Below are 12,488 nucleotides of genomic sequence, written 5' to 3'. Positions count from 1 at the left end.
CCCCTCGCTTTCTCTCTCTCCCCCCCTCTTTCTCTCTCTCCCTCTCTCCTTCCCCCCCTCTCTCTCCCCTCGCTTTCTCTCTCTCTCCCCCCTCTCTCCCCCCTCTCTCTTCCCTCTCTCTCTCTCTCTCTCTCTCTCTCTCTCTCTCTCTCTCTCTCTCTCTCTCTCTCTCTCTCTCTCTCTCTCTCTCTCAGTGTTGGTATCGAGGGAGGATGAATTTAGTAGCAGGCTAAGTAGCAGAGTTGGTTTCCGGGGTTGCACAGCCCTGCACTACACAACGCTCGCCGACGACCCACTCGCTGTACGCATGCTGCTGGAGTCACGCACATACACACACACATACACACACACGGACACTCGCGCGCGCGCACACACACATCCACACACATACACAGTGTGCATCATGTCCTTGATGTGGACTTGAAGTGACTAATTGTGTTTCTGTGCTCGCACCTGTCGTTGACTCAGCTCCTCTACCAAACACACACCCCCCCAGGGCAGAACATCCCTCCCCTCCTACTCTCCCTCTACACACCAGTGGGTCTTAAACAAGTAAGCCCTTCCAGCCCTCCCTCCCTCCAGCCCTAATTGAACTCTGACCCTCTCACAGAGCCTGCCCTGGGGCAACACCACAGGAAAATAGAGAGACTGTGTGTGTGATGTGATTTATATGAGTATTTTGTTAGTGTTGGGGGAGGGGTTAAGTATATATATTGAATGTGAAGTCTGGATTAAGATTATGACTAATTTAAAAGGAGATTGAACTGAAGAACAATTGTTAATAAAAAATATTGTTGCCGTTTGGTATGAGGAAGTCTCAAAACTGCACTTAATTAATGGATCAAAAATAATAACTGCTAAGTGTAAAGTTATTGCAAATAATATGCATCCCAAGAATGTCCCCCCTAAAAAGAATGTCCAAATAAACCCCAAAATCATAGACCACTGTCTTAAATACTAGGTAAGACACACACACACACACACACACACACACACACACACACACACACACACACAACCACTGTCATGATTGAGTTACAGGAATAATGTTATGTTTATGATGGATTACACATCTCTCTTCATACATCTTTCTCGCTCTTCCTCTAACTGAGCAAAGAACTTGACACAGCAAAGGGGGGAGAGAGGGAGGAGGGTGAGAGAATCAGTAATCTAAGTGCTTAAACAAATTCTACTCACCTAATGGAATAGCATCTCCCCCCCTCTCTTTCCTGATTCTGATACATTTTTAAATGTTAAAAAAAAACTGGATACATTTTTCAAAACAAAAACATTTATTCTAATGTAATCACATTAAATATTGTTACCCAGACGACCTTACCACGCCTGACCGGCACCGCTATCGCAGGCAATCAGAATCCATCTGTGACCTCCCTCTCTTTTGCTCACACACACACACACACACACTCACACACACACTCACTCACACACACACACTCACACATTCACTCACTGTGACAGGATAGGTTATTTCTTGTCTCTTTTCTTCCATAAGCTCAGTTTCACAATTCCATTCCTATTGGGCCCTCCTCTCCTCTGCTCTCCTCCACCTTTCTCCTTTCTTCCTCTCCTTTGCTCTCCTCTTTCTCTCCTCTGCTCTCCTCCTCTCCTCTGCTCTCCTCCATCTTTCTTCCTCTCCTCTGCTCTCCTCCATCTTTCCTCCTCTCCTCTGCTCTCCTCCATCTTTCTTCCTCTCCTCTGCTCTCCTCCATCTTTCCTCCTCTCTTCTGCTCTCCTCCATCTTTCCTCCTCTCCTCTGCTCTCCTCCATCTTTCCTCCTCTCTTCCTCCTCTCCTCCATCTTTCCTCCTCTCCTCTGCTATCCTCCATCTTTCCTCCTCTCCTCCTCCTCTCCTCCATCTTTCCTCCTCTCCTCTGCACTCCTCTATCTTTCCTCCTCTCCTCCTCTCCTCCATCTTTCCTCCTCTCCTCCTCCTCTCCTCCATCTTTCCTCCTCTCTTCTGCTCTCCTCCATCTTTCTCTTTTCCTCCTCATCTCCTCCCATCCTCCCCCTCTTATAGGAGAGCTGTAATAAAACATACATGATGAATAACAGCTGTCAGTGAGGACAACTTGAATGTGTGTGTATGTGTGTATGTGCCTGCGTATTTGTAGATGTGTGTGTGTTTATTTCCCCTGTGTGTGTGATCATTGTGCGTTGGCTTGCTATCTTAGCATCAGTTGGCCCTTAGTCTCAGGCCTCCATCCATCACCGTCTGTAGGCCCACCTCAAGCAGGCCCCTGACCCAGCAGCCTTCAACCTGCCTGGGGAAGCTCTCTACCCAGCCCCCAGGCTCCACACAGGGCCCCACAGGCCTGGCAGAGAGTAATGGAGCGGAGCAAGGCCCTGACCAGGGGGGTTAGCCACTCAGGCACACACACACACATACACACACACATACATACACACACACACACATACACATACACACACATACACACACACACACACACACACACACACACACACACACACACACACACACACACACACACACACAAAGACCAGCAGGGCCTCTGTCCCACCAGCTGCACTGAAAATAGAGAGGGAGAGGAACGGAAGAACAGAGGGAAGGGGGAGGGGGGTAGAGAACACTCCTAATAGCCATTACTAACGAAGCAGTACTTAATAAAGGGGTTTTTGAAAGTGAATTTACTGCTTTAGTTGTATTGCATCTGTTTCAATATAGTTATTGTTTGTTTGTGTGTGTGAGTCTGTGCGTGTATGTAACTCTCCCCCCCTCTCTCTCTCTCTCCCCTCTTTCTCGCTCTCTTGCTCTTTACCCCTTCTCTCTATCTATCTCTATCGCTCTCTCTTTTTCTCTCGGAGGGTTATTGGTCGTTAGGGTTGATCCTTGGCCCAGAGGGTTGGGCTGATATTAAAGGCCTAAATGATGCTATTTATTATGTTGGAAACAGAGGGGGGGGGGGGGGGGGGGGCTGTGAGGGTGTGTGTGAGGCAGGTGAGGGGAGCTGTGAGAGTGTGTGTGTGTGTGTGAGGCAGGTGAGGGGAGCTGTGAGGGTGTGTGTGTGTGTGAGGCAGGTAAGGGGAGCTGTGAGAGTGTGTGTGTGTGTGAGGCAGGTAAGGGGAGCTGTGAGAGTGTGTGTGTGTGTCAACTGTTATATTGCTTTTCTCCTTTATGTTTTCTATCATTGCGATCGATTGGTCTGAGAGCAGGGCGGGCGCTTAGGTTTTTATCTATAATCACCGTGGCGATTCATCTCGCTGGTCTTCGCTCACACCGACACTACGACCATGTACGGCATCGATTATACACACACACACACACACACACACACACACACACACACACACACACACAACAGGTAAACATACACACACACAAACACCATCGCAACACACCATGCGCCATCGCTACGGAGGTGTGTATGTGTGTCTGTGTTACACTGGGTTAGAGTGCAGGTCAGGGCATAAGGCACAGATAACCACCCTTACTGTCAACACAACCAGCATCCCTAAATGCCACACTCTCTCACACACACACACACTCTCAATCACTGACACACACACACACACACTCACACTCTCAATCACTGACACACTCACACACACACACTCTCAATCACTGACACACACACAAACTCACACTCTCAATCACTGACACACTCACACACACACACACACACACACACTCTCACACACACACACACACACTCTCAATCACTGACACACACACACTCACACTCTCAATCACTGACACACACACACACACATACACTCTCTCTCACACACACACACACACACACACACTCTCACACACACTCACACACACACTCACACACACTCTCAATCACCGACACACACACACACCCACACATACACATACACTCTCACACACACACACACACACACACACACACACACACACTCACACACACTCTCAATCACCGACACACACACACACCCACACATACACATACACTCTCACACACACACACACACACACACACACACACACACACACACACACACACACACACACACACACACACACACTCACACACACTCACACACTCACACACACTCTCAATCACTGACACACACACACATACTGTAACACGTGCCATCTCTCCTGAGGTTAGCTCAGCCCTTCAGTGTGTGTAATAACGTCCTGCTGTGTGTTCCGGCATGTGTCTCTTTCTCCTTGAAGGGCCAGTTGAACTGTGTGTTGAACTGTGTGTTGAACTGTGTGTTGAACTGTGAGTGATATACCCTCCTGCTGCTGTGGCATAAGACCCCTCTTTCTCCCCTGTGGGGCGGTCCAAATGCTGCAGTCTGACCCCTAACCTTTGACCCCTAACCCTAACCTCTCTCTCTCTCTGTGCAGGTGCCAACCCCCTGCAGACCAATGCCTTAGGACACACAGCCAGCACCTACGCCAAGGAGGGAGAGATACAGACACTACTGCTGGAGTGGGGGGGCAAGGTAACACACACACACACACACTACACTGCAGGAGTGGGACGCTACAACCAGCCTCCTCGGCACGAGTCAGCACTTCCACCCAGGAAACATCTGCACCCCCCCACTGGGAGACACACACTCACACTCACACATACACACCCCACCACACACCACACACACTCACACATACACATACACACCCCACTGGGGAAAAACACAAGCACACACACACACACACATAGACACCCCAGTGGGAAGTGAGCGGTGCTATTGTCTCTGAGGGGTGTAAAGGCTGTTTCAGGCTAGTGGAGGTTAAAAGGGGTTCAGCAGAACTAGAGTTGGTGTGTTTAAGGACGAGGCAGTGGTATGCACAACCCCAAATCAAACCCCTTAGCCCCCAGGCACTTTCCCTATCCCCTACGCCCTAGGCACTTCCCCTAGCCCCTACGCCCTAGGCACTTCCCCTAGCCCCTACGCCCTAGGCACTTCCCCTAGCTACTACACCCTAGGCACTTCCCCTAGCCCCTACGCCCTAGGCACTTCCCCTAGCCCCTACGCCCTAGGCACTTCCCCTAGCTACTACACCCTAGGCACTTCCCCTAGCCCCTACGCCCTAGGCACTTCCCCTAGCCCCTACGCCCTAGGCACTTCCCCTAGCTACTACACCCTAGGCACTTCCCCTAGCCCCTACGCCCCAGGCACTTTCCCTAGCCCCTACGCCCTAGGCACTTCCCCTAGCTACTACACCCTAGGCACTTCCCCTAGCCCCTACGCCCTAGGCACTTCCCCTAGCCCCTACGCCCTAGGCACTTCCCCTAGCTACTACACCCTAGGCACTTCCCCTAGCCCCTACGCCCTAGGCACTTCCCCTAGCCCCTACGCCCTAGGCACTTCCCCTAGCTACTACACCCTAGGCACTTCTTATCAATCTCAATGTTTTTGAGAGATTTATCGCAACATTGGAGAACTTCCACCTAGCCAACAAAAGGGCTAGGATAGCTATCACCATATTCAATACTTAAGTTATTACTCTACATCAAGTGCTTAGGGGAGGGGGCTATGGCTCTGTTTCACACTGAGCCGTGGTGGTATTGTCTTAAAGGGATGAGGTAGTGTCAATATGTTAAAGGGATTGTCTTTAGTGGTTAAACTGATATCTGGCTCTTCAGAGAGGGCTGAAAGGTTAACCCTTTACACTCGGGGGAATTGGCCTATATGGAAACAGCTAAATTGAAATGTTTCTTACAGAAGAAATATAAAAAGCATATGCGTAACCATGGTAGCAATAGAAAGGGAACAGTTTGGAGATAATGGGGAAATGATTAGACCAAAGTTGAGGACACAACAGTTCACCTGACACAAAACTGAATCCAAACATTACACTGTTGATTTTATGTGCATTTTACATTTACTGTACTTTTCGCCACATTTGTTGATAACAAAATCTGAAAATACTCTGCATACATTCAGTAACATGATAAGATTATTCCTGGAAAATGTGGGGTAGGTGCAACATCAGACAATGGCAATGACAAGGGTTTGAGTGAGAGGACTAACTGGTGTCTCCAAGTGGCCATGCACCTCTCCAAAGTGTGCACAGTTCCTAAGTAATTTCAATGCACTTTTATGACTCAAAGAAGAGTCTTCAACTATAAGGTAATATTTTTTAGCTCTCCTAGCTGTGCCGTTGAGGGACTAGAGCAAGCACAGGCCTGCATCCCCACCATCACACAATTACTGTTATTGTTTACGCAACCCCAAAACGGTCCATTATAAATCACAATCTGGGTCAGGTGGGCATGATTTGAAAGCTTGTTCTATTGCCAACATGACTAGCTAAGTTATAGAATACGATCTTACAGAGTTAGGCAAAATGGATTGTAATTTTGGTTCACATAGAAAGGAGTCATGAGTGCATTCAGGTGCGTTTGCCCTGGTGAATTTTCTTCATAATAAACAAACAGGCTGATTCTGTTCAGAACAACCCAGGGGATGACACCATGTCATCTTGTAGGCTAACTGTACATCAAACATAGTCATCATAAACGTTGACACTGTACATGACATCCGTTTTATGATATGGAAATGTGAAGTGCACATTTGGACTCACGGATGTTTGGCTTGCTTGCATGACATCAAAGGGGTATTTATTATAATCCTCAACGTCTCATCTTTCAAAATACATAGAGTCATCTTAATTTACAGCATTTCCCTCACTCAGACAACAAAACATTTGCAGAAGTTGTCCAATTAGCGGGAGGGATGGGGGAAACTTATTGTCGAGCTAGTCAGGTAGCCACACAGACCCACACAGACACACACAGACCCACACAGACCCACACAGACACACACACACGGCTGCTAATGGTGACTTGAGGGGAACCAGAGAGATGATTTGAGTTTATTTCATCAATTTCTCTACATTTCCTTTCTTCTTCTCTCGCTCTTTCCTCACTCTCTCTTTCTCCCTCCTGTTCTCTCCTCTCTTTAACCCTGTCACAGGGGATGGAGGGGAACAGAGGTGACCGCTTCTATCTCTCTCGCTCTCTCTGTCGGGGGCTGTTCTGATGATTCACAACATCGAATCCATCCACTGACCTTTCCCTCTTTTCCTCCTTCCCCCCATCTTCTCCTCTCCCCCTGCCTCCCTGTGTGGGTGGGTGGGTGCGTGCAGTTCCAGGAAACTCAAGCGAAGAGAGAGGCAGAGGAGAGGAGACGTTTCCCTCTGGAGAAACGACTGATGGAGCACATCACCAGCCAGGAGGGGGCCATCAACACTGTGGCTTCAGGTACACACACACACACACACTCTCACTCTCTCACACACACACACACACACACACAAGGTATACACACACCCCAATCCTTTCTCCTTTAAAGAACATTTGCTTCCCCTACAGGCCACCTCTATTTCTAATCCTCTCTCTCTTTCTCTCTCCCCCTCTCTCTCTTTCTCTCTCCCCCTCTCTCTCTTTCTCTCGCTGGTGGGGGGCGGGCTCAGTCAGGCAGGCAGAGGCTGTAATTGGTTAATTGTGATGAATGAGCTGTCCATCAGGCAGACACAGGTGGTGTGTGCGTGAGCATGTGTGTGTGCATGCGTGCATGCGTGTGTGTTGAACAGCTGGAGAGGCCAGGCCTCGAGCTGCCAGCTAACACGATTACAGAGAGACATACTCCAGACCTCTCTCAATCTCTCCCTCCCCGCTTCCGTCTCTCCATCTTTCTCTCCATCTCCAATTCCCGCCCTCCTCCTCTCTCCGCCTTTCTGTTCATTTTCTCTTTCCCTCCATCCTTCAATGACTCCTTCCCTCCCTTCATCTCTACCTCTCCTCCTCTCCTCCTCCTGTTCTTTCCTGTGTCAATGCCCTCCTGGAGGATATGAACTAGGAAGTGATGCTATCTGGGAAGGTGTCTTTATTCTGTCTGAGAGAGAGATGGAGGAGAAATTAAGATGGAGGCGAAATTAAGATGGAGGGAAGTGAGTAAGAGATGGAGAGATTAGAGGACAGTTGGTAAGAGAGATGGAGAGATGGAGAGAGAAGAGGAGGAGAGATGGAGAGAGAGGAGGAGGAGGAGAGATGGAGAGAGAGGAGGAGGAGAGCTGGAGAGAGAGAGGAGGAGAGATGGAGAGAGGAGGAGGAGGAGGAGAGATGGAGAGAGAGAGGAGGAGAGATGGAGAGAGAGGAGGAGGAGGAGAGATGGAGAGAGAGAGGAGGAGGAGAGATGAGAGAGAGAGGAGGAGGAGAGATGGAGAGAGAGGAGGAGGAGAGATGGAGAGAGAGAGGAGGAGGACACATGGAGTAGAGATGGAGAGAGAGGAGGAGGAGAGATGACTTAGATTACAACAAGGTAGAGGCCAGTAAATAGCTGATATTAAATTGTGGCTCCATGGAGGCTGTGTATCGATCGCTGGGCCACAGAGAGAGATTGTGTTTAGTGAGGCTTCTGTGTCTGCGGTTACCAGGTACCGTGCACCACTAGTAGTTGTCTAATGGCAATAACAACCCTACTGTAACACAACAGTGGAAAGACATATACATGTAGCACTATGTGAATGTGGACTGTTTAGAATGTTTGGTGATGTGGTGTTCCACTATGTGAATGTGGACTGTTTAGAATGTTTGGTGATGTGGTGTTCCACTATGTGAATGTGGACTGTTTAGAATGTTTGGTGATGTGGTGTTCCACTATGTGAATGTGTACTGTTTAGAATGCTTGGTGATGTGGTGTTCCACTATGTGAATGTGGACTGTTTAGAATGTTTGGTGATGTGGTGTTCCACTATGTGAATGTGTACTGTTTAGAATGTTTGGTGATGTGGTGTTCCACTATGTGAATGTGTACTGTTTAGAATGTTTGGTGATGTGGTGTTCCACTATGTGAATGTGGACTGTTTAGAATGTTTGGTGATGTGGTGTTCCACTATGTGAATGTGGACTGTTTAGAATGTTTGGTGATGTGGTGTTCCACTATGTGAATGTGTACTGTTTAGAATGCTTGGTGATGTGGTGTTCCACTATGTGAATGTGGACTGTTTAGAATGTTTGGTGATGTGGTGTTCCACTATGTGAATGTGGACTGTTTAGAATGTTTGGTGATGTGGTGTTCCACTATGTGAATGTGGAATGTTTAGAATGTTTGGTGATGTGGTGTTCCACTATGTGAATGTGTACTGTTTAGAATGCTTGGTGATGTGGTGTTCCACTATGTGAATGTGGACTGTTTAGAATGTTTGGTGATGTGGTGTTCCACTATGTGAATGTGTACTGTTTAGAATGTTTGGTGATGTGGTGTTCCACTATGTGAATGTGTACTGTTTAGAATGTTTGGTGATGTGGTGTTCCACTATGTGAATGTGGACTGTTTAGAATGTTTGGTGATGTGGTGTTCCAGTATGTGAATGTGGACTGTTTAGAATGTTTGGTGATGTGGTGTTCCACTATGTGAATGTGTACTGTTTAGAATGTTTGGTGATGTGGTGTTCCACTATGTGGCTGTGTACTGTTTAGAATGTTTGGTGATGTGGTGTTCCACTATGTGAATGTGTACTGTTTAGAATGTTTGGTGATGTGGTGTTCCACTATGTGGCTGTGTTTGCCTTGTCATGCCATGTCACTAGCAGCAGCAGCAGTGTGCACTGGCTGTGTGACTGCAAGTACAACAACCTAGAACACTACCATTATCAGTGGGAATGCTGGGATGTGTAGTCAGTGGCAGAAAGCAGAGCAGATTGCATGCTGGGAGCTGTAGTCCAGGCAGGGCAGTAGCCGAGGTCTCTCTGTGGCTGATGTGATGAATGGTGGTTGTTGCCATGGCAAATTGTCCTGAAAGCAATCTGAGACACATCACCACGGCGATAAAGGAAGAGCTTATTGATCCCTGTGAAGTAATACAGTGAATATATCACACACACGATCACACACACGCGATCGCACACACACGCACAACACACACAAACACAGATGATCACACAGACGATCCACATAGGGAAAATATCAGCTAGCAGACTGAGGGATGATGGTGATGATCAGCAACAACACAAAGGGCACACACACACACATACACACACACACACACACATACACACACATACAAATACACACACATACACAATGACAACTCAAGCTAATGCTTTTTACAAGCACCCAATGGCCTGGAGGGATATGAGAGAGTGACAGAAAGGAAGAGAGAGAAATATATGAGAGGGAGGAGATAAAGAGAGAGGAGATGAGGCACACACAGAGAGAGAAGGATGAGAGACACAGAGACAGAGAAGAAGATGAGTGACAAAGAGAGAGAGAGAAGGAGATGAGAGACAGAGAGACAGAAGTAGATGAGACAGACAGAGACAGGAGGGACAGAAGGAGATGAGAGACACAGAAGGAGATGACTGATACAGAGAGTGAGAGAAGGAGATGAGAGACAGAGAGAGAGAGAGAATGAGATGAGAGACACAGAGAGACAGAAGGAGATGAGAGACAGAGAGAGAGAGAAGGAGATGAGAGACAGAGAGAGAGAGAAGGAGATGAGAGACAGAGAGAGACAGAAGGAGATGAGACACACAGCGAGACAGAAGGAGATGAGAGACACAGAGAGACACAAGGAGATGAGAGACAGAGAGACAGAAGGAGATGAGAGACAGACAGAGACAGGAGGGACAGAAGGAGATGAGAAACAGAGAGAGAGAGAGAGAGAGAGAGAAGGAGATGGGAGACAGAGAGAGAGACAGAAGGAGATGAGAGATACAGAGAGAGATAGGAGATGAGACACAGAGAGAGAGAGAAGGAGAGAAGGAGATGAGAGACACAGAGAGAGAGAGAAGGAGATGAGAGACACAGAGAGACAGAAGGAGGTGAGAGACAGACAGAGACAGGAGGGAGAGAAGGAGAGGAGAGAGAGAGAGAGAGAAGGAGATGAGAGACACAGAGAGAGAGACAGAAGCAGATGAGAGACACTGAGAGACAGGAGGAGATGAGAGACACAGAGAGACAGAAGGAGATGAGAGACAGAGAGAGATAGAAGGAGATGAGAGACACAGAGAGACAGAAGGCAATGAGAGAGAGAAGGAGATGAGAGACAGAAAGACAGAAGGAGATGAGAGACAGACAGAGACAGGAGGGACAGAAGGAGATGAGAGAGAGACAGAAGGAGATGAGAGAGAGAGACAGAAGGAGATGAGAGAGAGAAGGAGATGAGAGACAGAGAGAGAGAGAAGCAGATGAGAAATATATAGAGAGAGAATGAGTTGAGAAACACAGAGAGAAAGAAGGAGATGAGAGACACAGAGAGACAGGAGATGAGAGACACAGAGAGACAGAAGGAGATGAGAGATACAGAGAGACAGAAGGAGATGAGAGAGAGAGAAGGAGGTGAGAGACAGACAGAGACAGGAGGGACAGAAGGAGAGGAGAGAGAGAGAGAGACGGAGATGAGAGACAGAGAGAGAGAGACAGAAGGAGATGAGAGACACTGAGAGACAGAATGAGTTGAGAGACACAGAGAGACAGAAGGAGATGAGAGAGAGAAGGAGATGAGAGACAGAATGAGATGAGAGAGAGAGAGAAGGAGATGAGAGACAGAGAGAGACAGAAGGAGATGAGAGAGACAGAGAGACAGGAGGCAATGAGAGAGAGAAGGAGATGAGAGACAGAGAGACAGAAGGAGATGAGAGAGAGAGAGAATGAGATGAGAGACAGAGAAAGAGAGAAGGAGATGAGAGAGACAGAGAGACAGGAGGAGATGAGAGACAGAGAGAGACAGAAGGAGATGAGAGAGAGAGAAGGAGATGAGAGAGACAGAGAGACAGGAGGAGATGAGAGACAGAGAGAGAGAGAAGGAGATGAGAGACAGAAAGACAGAAGGAGATGAGAAGGAGATGAGAGACAGAGAGAGACAGAAGGAGATGAGAGACAGACAGAGACAGGAGGGACAGAAGGAGGAGAGAGAGAGAGAAGGAGATGAGAGACAGACAGAGACAGGAGGGACAGAAGGAGATGAGAGAGAGAGAGAGACAGAATGAGATGAGAGAGAGAAGCAGATGAGAAACATAGAGAGAGAATGAGTTGAGAGACAGAGAGAGTTAGAAGGAGATGAGAGACACAGAGAGACAGAAGGAGATGAGAGAGAGAGAAGGAGATGAGAGACAGAGAGAGAAGCAGATGAGAGACATAGAGAGAGAGAAGGAGATGAGAGACACTGAGAGACAGAAGGAGATGAGAGACACAGAGAGACAGAAGGATATGAGAGACACAGAGAGACAGAAGGTGATGAGAGACAGAGAAAGACAGAAGGAGATGAGAGAGACAGAGAGACAGAAGGCAATGCGAGAGAGAAGGAGATGAGAGACAGAAAGACAGAAGGAGATGAGAGAGAGAGAAGGAGATGAGAGACAGAGAGAGAGAGAAGCAGATGAGAGACAGACAGAGACAGAAGTAGATGAGAGAAACAGAGAGACAGAAGGAGATGAGAGAGAGAGAAGGAGATGAGAGACAGAGAGAGAAGCAGATGAGAGACATAGAGAGAGAGAAGGAGATGAGAGACAGACA

General features: G+C 47.9%; 1 pseudogene across 1 annotated transcript in view; it reads left to right on the top strand.

Moving 5' to 3' along the window:
- LOC311121529 (mitochondrial disaggregase-like) overlaps positions 1-7,232 on the top strand; it is a 30,600-nt pseudogene extending 23,368 nt beyond the window's left edge. Inside the window, exons 6-8 of the transcript in view lie at positions 195-323; positions 4,367-4,464; positions 7,118-7,232. The product of the transcript in view is annotated as a mitochondrial disaggregase-like (transcript). The remainder of the gene's footprint in view (positions 1-194; positions 324-4,366; positions 4,465-7,117) is intronic.
- The last annotated feature ends 5,256 nt before the right edge of the window (positions 7,233-12,488 follow it).

This window comes from Coregonus lavaretus, assembly GCF_964263955.1.
Source record: "Coregonus lavaretus genome assembly, contig: HAP1_SCAFFOLD_2964, whole genome shotgun sequence".
Classification (NCBI taxonomy): Eukaryota; Metazoa; Chordata; class Actinopteri; order Salmoniformes; family Salmonidae; genus Coregonus; species Coregonus lavaretus.
Note: the sequence above shows the minus strand (reverse complement) of the source record. Positions and strands in the feature narration are given on the sequence as shown.